The sequence below is a fragment of the Thermobia domestica genome, chromosome 8 (genome assembly GCF_964235325.1).
Source record: "Thermobia domestica chromosome 8, izTheDome1.hap1.1, whole genome shotgun sequence".
Lineage (NCBI taxonomy): Eukaryota > Metazoa > Arthropoda > Insecta > Zygentoma > Lepismatidae > Thermobia > Thermobia domestica.
The window spans coordinates 130,830,790-130,845,477 of NC_137461.1; positions in this window are offsets into that span (position 1 = coordinate 130,830,790).

Consider the following 14,688-nt stretch of genomic DNA (forward strand, 5'->3'; position numbering starts at 1 on the left):
TGTGTGGAATGTCGATTAGTACAAATAAATCGAATGGTAACACTGATAAAAAACAGTATAGCAAAACGTATGGGCGTGTGAGGAGGCCAAGTTTACTAAAGGATAAGCTACATAAGTAGAAATTGCCAATACATAAAATTATTGTAACAATAATAATAATCCCAGTCGACTGAAGAAAAATCCCATATAGAGTGTTGGGGCGTAGTAATTCCACAATCATGCACACGATGGAAAGGGACAAAATTAATAGTATACGCTCGAGTAACAGAAACGAAACATAGGCTCATATAACAAAATAGCAACAACTTTGCAGATCGGGGCAGCATATCGATTAAACATATCCAATACAATAGAGCAAACAAGGCTTAGAATACGCAATACCTCCAAAATATGTACTGCATTTAAATAATTTCGATCAAGTAGCAATATATGAAACAATGAAATGCAAATCTCAACTCAATATAATACATGGGATACGAGCAGTAGCGACATGATATACTCTAACTAATGAATCTATTATTTGTTGTAACGTCACTACCGTAGATAGAATTTGTTTAAATAGCATTATAGTTTTGTTATTTGTTTTAATTCAGTGGCACGTAGACATGTTATAAATTTGAACAATGTTGTTTGAAAAATAATAAAAATACTGACAATAATATACACTGACATGAATTATCGACCATACGCATATTATAAAGTTTACTTGTGGCTGAAAGTATTATATATTTCATAGGCCAACTAATACACATTGAACATTTAAAACTCTAATATATTAAAGAATGTTTTTGGGACATATTATTATTTAAAGAATGAATAGAAGCTTACACTCCTATACAGTATATGGACAGCTTATGTTACGTAGCATAAATAAATACTTCGAACGTGTCAGATAAAACATGACAAGTTATTGTAAAAGCAAGCACAAATATAACGAACATACTTACAGTTATCACTTTAAACACAGTAGAATGCAAAGCAGAATCTAGCGGAGTGGACGTGAGCATCAGGACGAAATCGTTTTAATACTGCCATGAGATAATAGTATGAATAGTAATATGGAACTTTAGAGCTGCATGGTTACGTTTAACTTGCGTACCGCTAAGAATTCATAAGATATATTATGGCAAATAAATATAGAAATTATAAAGGTAAATATTACGATTAATACGGCTTCTTATACCCACTACGGATACAAACATTGATTTATTAATTCGTTGATTCAATATACATTGCACTTATAAGAGTCACGGACCTTCAAGTGACACACACTAGGGATGGTCCAAACCGGTTCCTGGTGAAACCTGTTTTTGACTCTTTACGGATCCGGTTCTTGAAGATCCGGTTCCGGAACCCGCTTTTCGGATAAAGGTCTGGAACCGGTTCCTGAGATCCGGTTCCAGAAACTGTTCTGAATTTATGTACGATGTCGTCTCGTAAGAAGGGACGTGTCAACGTAATCGAACAGAATTTTTTTGTGTGTGTTTAAGCTACAACTGATTTTATTTTTCGCAAACGACTTTTGCAACAAATGATGTAATAAAAAAATCACTACTGAACATAACAAGCTTTCACTCCTGAAGTAACTTTCTTTTCCTGTGTGTATTTAAGTATTTCCGATGAAAAATTATAAGAATAAGGTATCTACGGACAATTTAAAATTCCATGCAAATTCTAAATACATTGCAATGCAAAGGCAAAATTACAGGCGGCTGTCCGCGACTGCTTATTCAGTATATTCGCAGCTAACTTCTAAATCTAGAGGCCTTCTCCTCGATCCGCAACCTGAGAACGCGCCATGCCGTGGTGACAGGAACCCACGTTACACAGATATATGCAAATATAACATTGAAATATTGTATTGTCAGCTCACTTCCATCGCATTTGTTAAATTTTATTATTGTATGACGTCGGGAAATGAAAGATTTGAAATCTTGGTTGAACCATTGGAAGTTAAAGAAAAGCATGTCAAAATGCGTGAAAGCAGAACATTGAAGAAAATGCAATTTATAGCTTTTACAAAGGAACATAGTCTAATTTACTTCATTAAAACAGGAATTTATTTTAAATATATTGAAGACAAATTATATATGACCACTATCCATTATTACATTTTTTCCTCCTAGTGACTTTAAATACGTTGCTGTAGAGTTTTTCACACACACACACGGATATACATATACATATATATATATATATATATATATATATATATATATATATATATATATATATATATATATATATATATATATATATATATATATATATAATTTTCTGTGTGAAAAACCTTATATTGAGGACCTAGTTGTCAATTCACCTCAAGTACATCCAGTCTTCTCGTTCCATTCCGTCAGCTTATCCCTCTTTTACTCCTCCCACAGCAGTCACTCACCTCTCCCACGTCTTTTGTCAAAAGCTGAAGATCGCTTGGTGAATGCACAATCAGGCTTGGACCACCCCCAAAGCTTTTAAACTTCCAACAAACACACACACACAATCTCCCTCCTTCGCTTGGTACTGGATTTTCAGTGAGAAATAACCACAGAACCAGACTGAATTCTCCAATAAATCCAGTCAAACTAATGATCAGAAGTAGTAGGAGTTGTTCTACTGCTCTCGAAGACTTTTTGCAAAAATACCTCACGTGCTGCCATCTATCCTATAGCTCTTTCCCGCTTGTCTAGCAGTATTTAAGTTCTTTGATCTATTCTGTTTTTACTTCAATTCTGGAAATAAAAGATTAATGAAACAATTTATTCCATTTCTCCCCAACATTTTTTCTTTGTATCGCTATACGTTATGTAATGTATAACCTTCTTGTTCTTAATTTTTTTCTTCCGTAACTGTATTAACAAATTAGCTTTTAGGAAGTATTTTAGGTGACGTGAGCACCATCTGTTGTAAGGTTTTAGCTTTATTTCTCAGGAGAGATTAACACGCTACACGATTCTTTATGAAGGTGCATCTACAGAGGTTCTCAAAATCCTTTTTCTCGTCCCTCCCACCCTAAGAAAAACCCTTCCATTACTTTTTAAAGTCTAGATGAGACGATGCTAATAAATCTGTCAGAAAATTTCTTCTTCTTCTCCGCCTTTTTCCGGTTCCAAGATTCGATTGAGGAAGTAGGGCTCTTTATCTTGTGCCACCACCGGAGTGCGCTTGTTAAAATAAATTAACTACTACGAAGTACATTGAACTGTCAAGGTAATGAATTGATTCTAATGAAATCAAATTATTTTAACATTTCTTCCTTTTTTATTTTCTTTTCCGGGGATATATATTTATCTTGTCCTTCTCTTTCAGCATTTGTATTTGTGTGTTTAAGTTTCCAAATGATTATTTACTTATTTACTTACATTTGCACTTACGCTTACACTTGCAGTTACAATTAATATGTCTGTCACTATTAAGAGTATACTTTTATCCGTCACCAGTGGCGTATTTAGGGGTGGCTATGGGACTCAAGCCCCCCCAAATAGATAAATTTATATATAGTATATATATTAACTCTATACCTACATAGATCCAGTATATATACACACCCACCCAGGAGAATGTGCATAGTCCCCCGAAACAAAATCCTAAATACGCCACTGTCCGTCACTGTATGTCAATATGAGTCTTTGTTATGAGTATGTATTATCGTCGTTAGAAGACAACTAGAAAAGATAAAATGTGCTAGTAGCTGGTTAATAATGTACTTTTCAGGTATGAGCTATCCGAAGCCATACCGAACTAATTACATTTTCGTGTTGAGAGGAATACTTGCTGCCGAAAACAATTCTACACTAGACTCATGCTAATGTGGCCACTCTTGCGAAGAAAGAGGTTAGATTAGCGAAAGTGTCGGATTATTGAGGATGTCTGGAATTGAATTTTTATCATACACAGTATAATATTTTATTAAGTGTAAGGTTAAGTACAATATTCGAGATAATGTAGAGGAACTTGATGCTTGAAATTATACGTAGATTAACACTTACTATGAAACATGTTCCAAATTTTCAGGTGAAGCAATAAAGATAGTCGACGTTGGTATGCATTATCACGCAACCGTTTTAGAAACAAGAAAAAAACGGATGCTGCAATATTGCTGTATGTATTTCTTCGCAGCTACGGTATAAACAAATACAATCGTTGATAGATTGTTGTAACGTTATGCGACAGACTCCAGTTGTGGGACCGGATTACTAAGAGAACGAACTACTGAGAAACACATTAGCAAGAGTTTGTGGTTTTCTTTAGTTACTTTATATCCATGTAAAACAAGAAAACAAATAAAAATAGCTTAATAATTAAAGAGCGGATTTTAAGGTGCAGCGCCTTTTCTAAAAATGTAGTTGTTATAACAACCAAAGTTGAAAATATGTATTTCCGGGCATAAAACGAACTGAAATGAACGCACTTTGTTGCACCTTTTTCATGAATGTTGCACCTTTTATGCTAGATTCACAAAAGTTCCCTTTTTGTTACTTCTTTTAGCCTTCAGCACCTTTATTGTCCATTTTCTCTCTTTTTTTAAAAAAAATTGAACAGAACAATATCTTTTATTTTCAATCTAGTTTACACATAACATTCCATAAATTTAGACATAATTTGATGGATTTGCTAGGAATAAACTCGAACTGAATTTGCGAAACAATCCGGACATAAAAATCTTTGCAACGTCAACTGAACTTCCTGTCCATGCACTTACAAGATGTGTACCACTGGTTTCCGTTGATGTCGAGCGAAGTTAAGCTCCAAGCGACAGAAACTAACATTTGAAAATATAGAAATGTTGTGCATAATCAAGTATAACCAGTTTCTGTAGACCCAAAAGTATGTGACGGTTTCTCAAGAAACAATATTGCTAAATTAAAGTTTTCTTTTTTAAAATACCGAGTTGGTTTTAACCATAATTTTATTACAAGAATGTTGAATATTGTACAAGTTTGGGATTAAGTAAAACAATTTTGCAATTTTTGTCCAATGTTTAAAGCCAAGACTTTAACAATGTTTGTTGGTGTAGTGAATAAAGAATGTTCATGTAACTATATAGTATAGCACTTAATAAAGATATCCCATTAACGCCTTTTTTGCACCTTTTTGAATTATTTTCAGCCCCTTTTATTCCCTTTTTCCTACCACATTTTTGCACTTTAAAAGCCAGTCTTTACTAATAATAATAGTTTAAAATTACACTTAATGATACTATTAGACCTATTAATTGAGCTGTCGAAAATTAGAGTTTAAACGTGGTTTTTCAGAGATTAAACCAGGGGTTAACCAGAGGTTAAACACATAAGCATGGTCTAAACATTTTCGCCGAGTTATGAAAGATTAAACATAAAGTCATCTATGTTTCGAGTATTTCACATCGAGACTTATATACCAAAACAAAGTATAGAAATTCACTCAACAGTCATGTGACTCTCATTTCCCCAGGACAATAATTTCGTGTCAAATAGTCACTGTTCCCGCAGAGGCCAATTTACCACAGTATGACAAAAAAAAACTTAGTTTGTTCTGGCTTCAGACAACTCATATACAGTACATAATTAAAGAATCTGCTCCAGCACAATAGAAACCATCAGTTATTATTACTTAAGAACAACGTATTCCTTAGATCCATTGAAATTAATTTTTCTGTATTTTCTCATAAGAATTAACTCCCAATAAGAATTTACTCATCCCATATATTCTTCGTTGAGCTTAATATAATCTATTGGTTAATCATATGCCTCAACTTCGTGTAATATTATTTAATTGAATTTTAAGAGTTTCACATAATTTTGAACTATATTTCATTACATACAGTGTCACTTTTCTAATGCTATAATGAAAATCATGATGAAGATATACTTCAATGTCAGTCAGATCTTAATATTTTTAATGTTTAAGTATTTTAATGTTCACAAAGAATTCACTTATCTTGATAAACTCGTAAACTACTAATGAAGATTTACATTCATTCATATCATTTTATTCAATTCAGTATGATCTATCGTTTGGTCACATATTCAGAAATCCCTTCTGTTAAACAGTAATAATATTGTCGTAGATTTAGTTTATAACTTATTTTGCTATGGGCAGGGCAATTTTGTTATGATGTAATCGTACCTTGTTCGATTCAAGATCTCTTATTCGATTCACGAGCTTGTTAGTTTCTCTTATTATGTGTACTTGTAGCTTTCTCTTTATTTTTCCGTTTCTTTTGATCAAGTATTCTTTCACTTTTTTCATCTGTCTCCTTTAACCGACAGGGAAAACTAGAATTTTCTTTGTTTTTACTTACTAATTTATGATTGAGAATTGAGCACAGAGTGATAATAATTACACCACTTGAGACGTATTAATTACACTCTAGGATTAGCATGTCCCAACCTTTATTCTTAATAATAAATATCAATCTGATAAATCTGATTCAGTCACTTAGTTGCAATTACTGTAAACTTAAATTTTGTAAGGGGGCGCGGTGGCTCAGTGGTAGAGTGTTCACCTCTGGTGCTTGGGGTCCCGGGTTCGATCCCAGCCCCCGCCAAGTGAACTTTGTGGTGGACAAACACCGTGCTCGTGGGTTTTCTCGGGGTACTCCCGTTTCCTCCCACTTTCTTCATTCCACCATTTCACTCATCTCTCATTATCACCGTCTCCTTTAGCCTAACCGGCATAACCGTGGGACGTAAAACTTACAGATTTCATTTCATTTCATTTCATTTAAATTTTGTAAGTAAACATTCAGACTAAAGGATTTGTATAAACCCTTTTTGCATCTCAGTCTAAAGTATTAGATTGATCCATTTAGTTATGGTGTTTTTGCTCAACGTTTGAACCTTTCTCATCGAGTGAAGGTGACGCTCTATGATATTGTGAGAATATTCCATTATCTCTGACAATTCCCTCGTCGCTTGACGTGGATCGTTGTGAATAAGCTGATTCAGTCAATCCTCATCGAACTGAACGGAGTGCCTGGTGCGATGCATGTCTTTGAGAGCGAAATTACCGCCCTTGAATAGCTTAAACCAATTTGTAGCCATCCAAAGAGACATAGTTCCTTCGCCATACACTTCACAAATCTCTCGAGCAGCTTCTGTGGATTTGACATCTCAGCGGGTGTAGAAACTGCTCTTTTTTGCCAACTTGACATTCCATTTTAATGACTTGAAAAGAACAAAAGTATACATCAGTATTAAAGAAACTAAACACAGTATTTTCTAGACCACATAATTTTCTATTGAATACCGTAAAATGAATTGCAAAACATTTTACTTTCTATGCAAAACTTACATACTTAGAAAAACGCAGGACTTATGGGCCAACCCAACACCTCAATCTTTCATTATCTTTTTCTCTTACCACATTTTGTGATCAGTAAAATTTCTATTAATTATTTCAATCATCTTTTTCGGAGGTAACAATGTACTTCTACCTCTCTTCAAGTGATCTAAGTCCTAAAATTCTTCATTCAACGTTTATTACATTTACGTTACTAGGTTATTTCTTGTTGGCTCATCAAGAACTTTATGCAAGTTTAGTATCCTTGACGTCTTCATAGAGAATAGCATCAAATGAAGACAGTTGCTTTTCTATTACTGAAACAATTTACTGTCCCTTGAAGAAAAAAATGTCAAGAGTACTTCTTCATAATGCACCCGGAAGATTAAGGTGTTTCCTTTACTTTTGGTTCTTCCTTGATTTCTTGTTTGCAAATGTTATGTTAGGCTATGCAGAATAGGTTAACAAAATTTTGATAAAATGAAATGAAATCTTTGAGTTTTACGCCCCACGGTTATGCCGGTTAGGCTAAAGGAGACGGTGATTATGAGAAATGAATGAAATGGTGGAATGAAGAAAGTGGGAGGAAACGGGAGAACCCCGAGAGAACCCACGCACACGGTGTTTGTCCACCACAAAGTTCACTTGGCGGGAGCAGGGTTTGAACCCGAGACCCCATGCACCAGAGGTGAACGCTCTACCACTGAGCCACCGCTGCCCCCAAAATTTTGATAAAGAAACGATTTACACTTCCAATAGTGTTACCCGGAAACAAAACGCATAAGTAGAGAAACTAATTTTATTCATGTTTATTTCTATGAACATCTTAAATAGAGAACTTGTGGAAGATTCAAAATAATATAAATGTGAATTATATGAGACATGTAGATAATAACATAATGATGTTTCAAATTTGATTTAAATAAGATAAGACTTGACATTTCTTTCAGCGACGATGAAGCTTTTTTTCCGTACGTCATTGAATTAGTTACTGCTAAGACAAAAACTTTAAAGTAATCAGTTCTTGTTGAACGTTTGAAAGAATGTTCGAATGATTGATTTATGTTGAAAACGGACCTAAATGGTTTTCAAGAAATGGAGTGAATCTACTATTTCCATATACAAAAAGAAGTAGTTAGACGTGTATGGTTCATGTTGGAAAAAAAAGAATAACGTTTATCATGAAATAGGGTAAATTCATTGTTTTTGATTGTGAGGAAGCAATTCAGCTAAGCCTTGACTTTGGGAAAAACTCATTTTGGAGAGTATAGTGCATAATTTTCAGAAATGAGTGTGTAGTTTTCAGTTGCAAGAACGTCATTTAAACATATTTTTAAACAGACTTCAAGAAATGGAGGTTTTTTAATTCAACGCATATATGCCCATGCACAACTTCGGAATAGGTGCACCTATTATAATGTTCTTACTACTTTTTTTCTTGTTCTGTTTCCCTTGACTTGAAAGAATTTTTTTCTTTGTAGTCTCATCTAAATTTCTTTCCGATCTGATAGTAATATTTGGAACTATACTATGGAATATCTCAACGACTGCAGGATTAATTATGTCAAATCGCGATCTTATAGGCAACCATATATTCTTCAGTGTGATTATGGTTGCAGGGTTTGTAGAACACTGGAGTTGTATTGCACAGTTTCGGAACATTTCCATCGTGCCTTATTCTGTTTCTGTTGTTTACAACATTTTAAACAAGTATGTTTCGTATGTGTAGTCTATTAAGAATATTTTATTTTTTTAAAAAAAATAATTGATACTATCAGTAAGCTTAAAATTATTTTCCTTTCTTTACTGAACAAAGCACATAGTTTCAGATTTTAAATATTGAAGTAACTCTTTCCATTCTTGCTTTCTTTTTCTTTCTTACAAATTTTACTTTCCTCAAAGGAAATACAAGTATAATTGGACAAGACTTCCAAAGCAAATTTATATCTCTGTTACGTTGGTTATGTGCAGCCTTTGACAACCACATTTATTGTATACGTATACACGTAGAATGTGCTTCTGTTGAGTGTGGTGAATCATTATCTTCTGTGTTTGGCATCTGCTTTTAAAGTCAAATGTGTGTGTCTGACCTTTTACAAGGACGTTACGTGCTCACTTAATGTATTGATTCATTACTGCTCTGCTCTTCATACCTCACCGGAACATACAGAGAGACACAAACACACACACACACACATACAAACGAATCTGCACTTATATATATATATACACGATTTGCTACAAGCATTTGACATTGGGTTGTAGGAAAAGAGAAGTGGTGGGTTAGGGATTCAATGAAGGAATAAAGGCTGAGAGGTGACATCAATCGAAGCGAAAATTAGTTCATGGTTGAAGTGCCTCTTGAACCACAGAATTAAAACCGCAATCGAAACTTTTTAGTGGCAGTGTACAACGAAGTGCGTTGTTGGCTTTAAAGCAGACACATACCCATGCATAGATATATATAAACGTATGTAGGAAATTATATATATATATATATATATATATATATATATATATATATATATATATATATATATATATATATATATATATATATTGCATACAATATGATATTGAGGAAATAACTTCCATAAATACACTAACACTTATAGTGCCTAGTTATTTGAGCTGGTTTAACTCAGTGTGAACATCCAAACTCTTGTTAAATAATGCTAGTCGCCGTAAATATGTAAGTTGTCTCTTCCAGACCTGCAGTCAGAGGAGGCATTTCTGATAAACAGGATAGATAATTTATGTTGATGTACCTTTATAACTTTTAAAAGCAAATTAATTTAAAAAAAAAACGTTGAAATTTCATATGTACAATGCAAAATATCGACAAGAGATTAATGTTTAACATATTCTGTAATGGCATCTGATTACCAGTGTTGCCAACAACATACACGTATACTTTTTAAAATGGTTCTGTCTGAAACTGTTACATATCTCATATTTACATATTAAACGAAAACTTTCAATACTACATTTAGTATTCAAGGTTACAAACTAATACCGCTACAATATCAAAAACATACAAACTTTAGAACATAAACTCTACAACAGAAATAATCTAACGCATTTCCATAGTTTCTCTGAATAACTATGGTGACATACGTCGAATGTATAGGAACAAAGTAACAAGGAGTTGAAAATTTGACTGTTTTCGAAAGATTTTATTTCGGAAAAATGCTTAGATAAAAGTGAAGTATTTTCGATAAAAGGTGATGTATACTTACGTGGATCGTTTTCATGTTATATAAAGGTTATAATGCCGTTTACAGCATTTTGATACATCATACTGTTCTGGAGATATAAAAACATGAATATATATTGCTATATTGCTTAAAATAACGTAATTGGGGAACTTGTTATAACGTATGTTCCTTTGTTCTCTTCCTATAACAATACGGGAACAGTTTTTAGTAGTTTTAATTACTTTTATTTCTACGTAAATTTATTTAATTAATTAAAATTTTTCTACGTATTTAATTACTTAAATTTATACAATGTTACAAAATTTGTCAATGTTTATCATATCTGCGGAAAGATTTTACATATAAAATCGCGGTAAACGGCGTTATGATCTTTACATATATTTAAAAACTTATACGTGATTGGATATGATTCTTATGTGAGCATTTTTTCGAACTTTCAATCCTTTATAACTTTGCATCTATTTATTCGAAGTACGCCATTTCACACTTTGTTACTTGTTATGCTTTAATCATTCGCGTCACTTGTGTTATTGCTGTTATTGAGGCGTCCAAATTTGGACTTTTGTTGAGTTTTATTATACTGCAGCATTCTTGGTTTGTAACACTAAACAAAATTGTGGTATTGTACGTCTTAATTTAATACGTAGGTTCGAAGTATGTAATAATCTGGCAGTGTCATTTTAAGATAGCATAACTATATGTTGAGTTAGCAATATTTTTAAAATAGTGGTATTGCAGAATATATCAAGTTATTTCATTCTGTCCATATTTGCATCGAATAGAATTTTAGCCTTTTTTATCGATTAGTTTATAAGATACAAGGGTGTATCAATATATATGATTCACCCGGTAATATTCAATCAATATATTGAAATGCTAGGTTTATATGTTTGTCTCCAAAGAAAAATTTATATGTTTGTCTCCAATCCTTTCGACGATTAAAATCTTGAAAACCACAAGACCTAGAAACGTCCCTTTTCCACTGGTCGATTTCAAATTTTGTATAGATTGTCCAGTTCTAATTGAATATTTGAAAAAAAAAACATGGCTGTTATTTCTTTATTAAAATTTTTAGGGGTAGACTGAAAGTTTTGAAATTTTAAAAAGCATCATATCTTATGAGTCATACATTCCAACACAACATAGTTGTATACAAGGGTTGTATTCTTTCAGGCGTTTGTTTCATGGCCAAATGATAATGAAAAACGAAAGGATAACCATTTCTCCAAGTTAAGATAAATCTTTATTGTTTGGAGTGTTTTGCCCATACTGCATGCAAGAAGAAGGAAAATACTGATCATAAATGAATTACAAACTTCAACCGGAAGTAGACTCAATCTTGCAAACGGTGCGAGATATTGAAAAAAATAATCGAAAAAAAACCTTTTGTTGTGTAGAGAGCGCAGGGTCAGCTAGTAAAATATTAAATTGTCAAAAAGGAGTCAACTGATTGATTGATTCATGTTCTTTCAGTTCCGATACTTTATATGAGACAGAAGCAATTCTTCATTCAAAGTACTGGAAAAGATTTTATGTGCGACTTAAATACCTCATGGTACCCAGGATAACCGGCATCGGCAAAACCAAGAATCAACATAATTGATAACACAATTTAAGCAATGGGGGCCGCGGTGGTTCAGTGGTAGAGCGTTTACCTCTGACGCTTGGGGTCCCGGGTTCGATCTCAGCCCCCATCAAGTGAACTTCGTGGTGGACAAACACGGTGAGCGTGCGTTTCCTCGGTGTTCTCCCATTTCCTTCCACTTCGTTCTTCTTTAGCCTAACCGGCATAATCATGGGACGAAAACTCAAAGATTCCATTTCACTTCATTTCTTTTACAATTTAAGGAAAGGTAATAAGTTAGCTTTTCATATTAAAAAAAACGATAGAACAATTCTCACTGATACAGATAGCATTTGGAATAAGTGGAAAGATTTCTTTGATGATTTGCTTATATATTTGTGGAGAAAGAGAAACGCACACTGCAGAACAGTATATACGAGAGCCTAACTGAACAGAAATGGAAATTACTATTGTAAAATTAAACATACATAAATCTCTGGGTGTAGACGAAATTCAGACTGAATTAATTTTAAATAGATGGGACTAATTGTGAGACGATACACAAACATATTTTCTTGACCTGGAACAAGAAGAAATTGCACAAGAATGGAAAGAATCAACTGTCCATCATTGTTCCAACTCATACAAAATGCGACAAAATTGATTGTAATAATTATCAAGGCATCTTTCTTTTGTCAACACCCTATAAAGCCTCAACCATTCTGTTAGCAAGATTGACTCCATGCCCCCGATGAAATTTTGGAAATTATCAGTGCGATTTTACAACTATTGACCAAATATTTATACTTGAAACGAAATGCAATATCTCGGTACATCAATTCTTTATTGACTTTAGAAAGGTTCACGACTCAGTTAGAATGGAAACATTATATATTCTTACAGAATTTGGTATATCGATAAAGATAGTTACATTAATTAAAAATCTGTGTAAAAGAATCCCAAAGCAAAATCAGAGTACGATATTACTTGTTTACGAGCTTACATGCTTAGAATAGATTGAATCAAGATGAGGCGTTATCGTCATTATTATTCAATTTTGAACTGGAGTACGCTGTGAGGAAAATCAAAAATAACAACAAGAACCCACGGTAGAATGGTACTCACCAGATTATGGCATATGATGATTATGTAAATCTGAAAGGGTATAATAAGAAAGATAGAACGAAATGTAGAGGTTTTATAAAAGGACTGCAATACATGAAAATTCGCTGTGATCATATTACAGCAAATTATGAATATGTTACAGCGATAACCTAGATATTTTGTAAGTTCAGTACTAGACTATTTGTCAATATCCCCTTGTTCTAGGAGTTTCACAGCAGTTTTTTGGCTTCTCAACTTTCCCTCTGTATTTAAAAGATGTTTCTGGTTAAGTGCAGTTTCCGTGTTCAGCAGAACGTCAACACCAGAAGGATTAATTAACTCACAACCTATGAACACAAAACTCCAGAAAGACAGTAAAAGTTAAAATAATAGAAGAATAAATGAATATAACTTTTTATCTATTAGAGAAATATTGCAGTGCCCTAACTAGAAAATGACTATTCACTCTTTCATCTTTGTCAGAGCAAATGATGTTAAAATTAATCCATATATATCATAACTTCCTTTGTTTGTATTTCTGGCTATATCTCCAGAAAATTAACTATTTAAGACATCTCTTTCACTCATGACATAGCCTGAAACATTCTGAGATTATGTTATAGAGGCAGTACAACAAGTAAGTCATTTACAGAAAAATCTGAACTTCTTGGATCAGTTATGACAGTTTCAGGTTTATCAAGAATGATTTATAGGAAGTTCATTTTCTCGAAGAACGGAAATCTAGCAAAGTAGCTTAAATTTGGTTCCCAATTTTTAAAAATTGTAGTTAACACAATTTTTAATCGAGGTGCTGAATTAATGGTATCTTTTTGAAAGTCACTAATTATATATTTGCAGTGTGATCATAATGTTTATGGATTATATAGTTTAAATATTTATTTGAATAAGATAACCGGAAGCAGTTCTACATGAACGTCATTGTATGCTTTAATAACATTAAAATTACCATGCAGAAATGAACTGAAACAAGTGGAAAATTTATTAACTTTACTATTTAAGGCTCTCTTAATCAGAACGGACTATATCTTCTGCTGTAAACAGCTCGAAAAATCGCGTAATTTTTAAAAAGATAAAAATGATATTTTTGTAGAGATTGTGAAAAGGATTGGAAGTTACTAAGTGCCAGAACAACTACTTATAAGGTGTATTCATATTTATTACCCAAGCATAATAACGCAATAACTCAATACCTAATCCTGTTTATTGTTACCAATGTCATCATTCTTATCGGAATGGAAAATAAGTATGGTACACAAAACCCTTGTCATATAACAAGAATACAAATAAGTTAACAATTCCAATTCAAACGACTTCCTTTCTCTCTACCAACCAGAATATCCGACGCTACCCAATAAGTATTTATTTATAAATTATTAAATACAGATTAACAATTTCAACTTTTAGCTATGTAATGAATGGAAATATTTCTTTCCGGTATTATGTTTCTTCAATATTTATTCCTCTTCCATCAGACATGCTGCATTTGAGAAATGGAAAGGCCGATACATATATATATATATT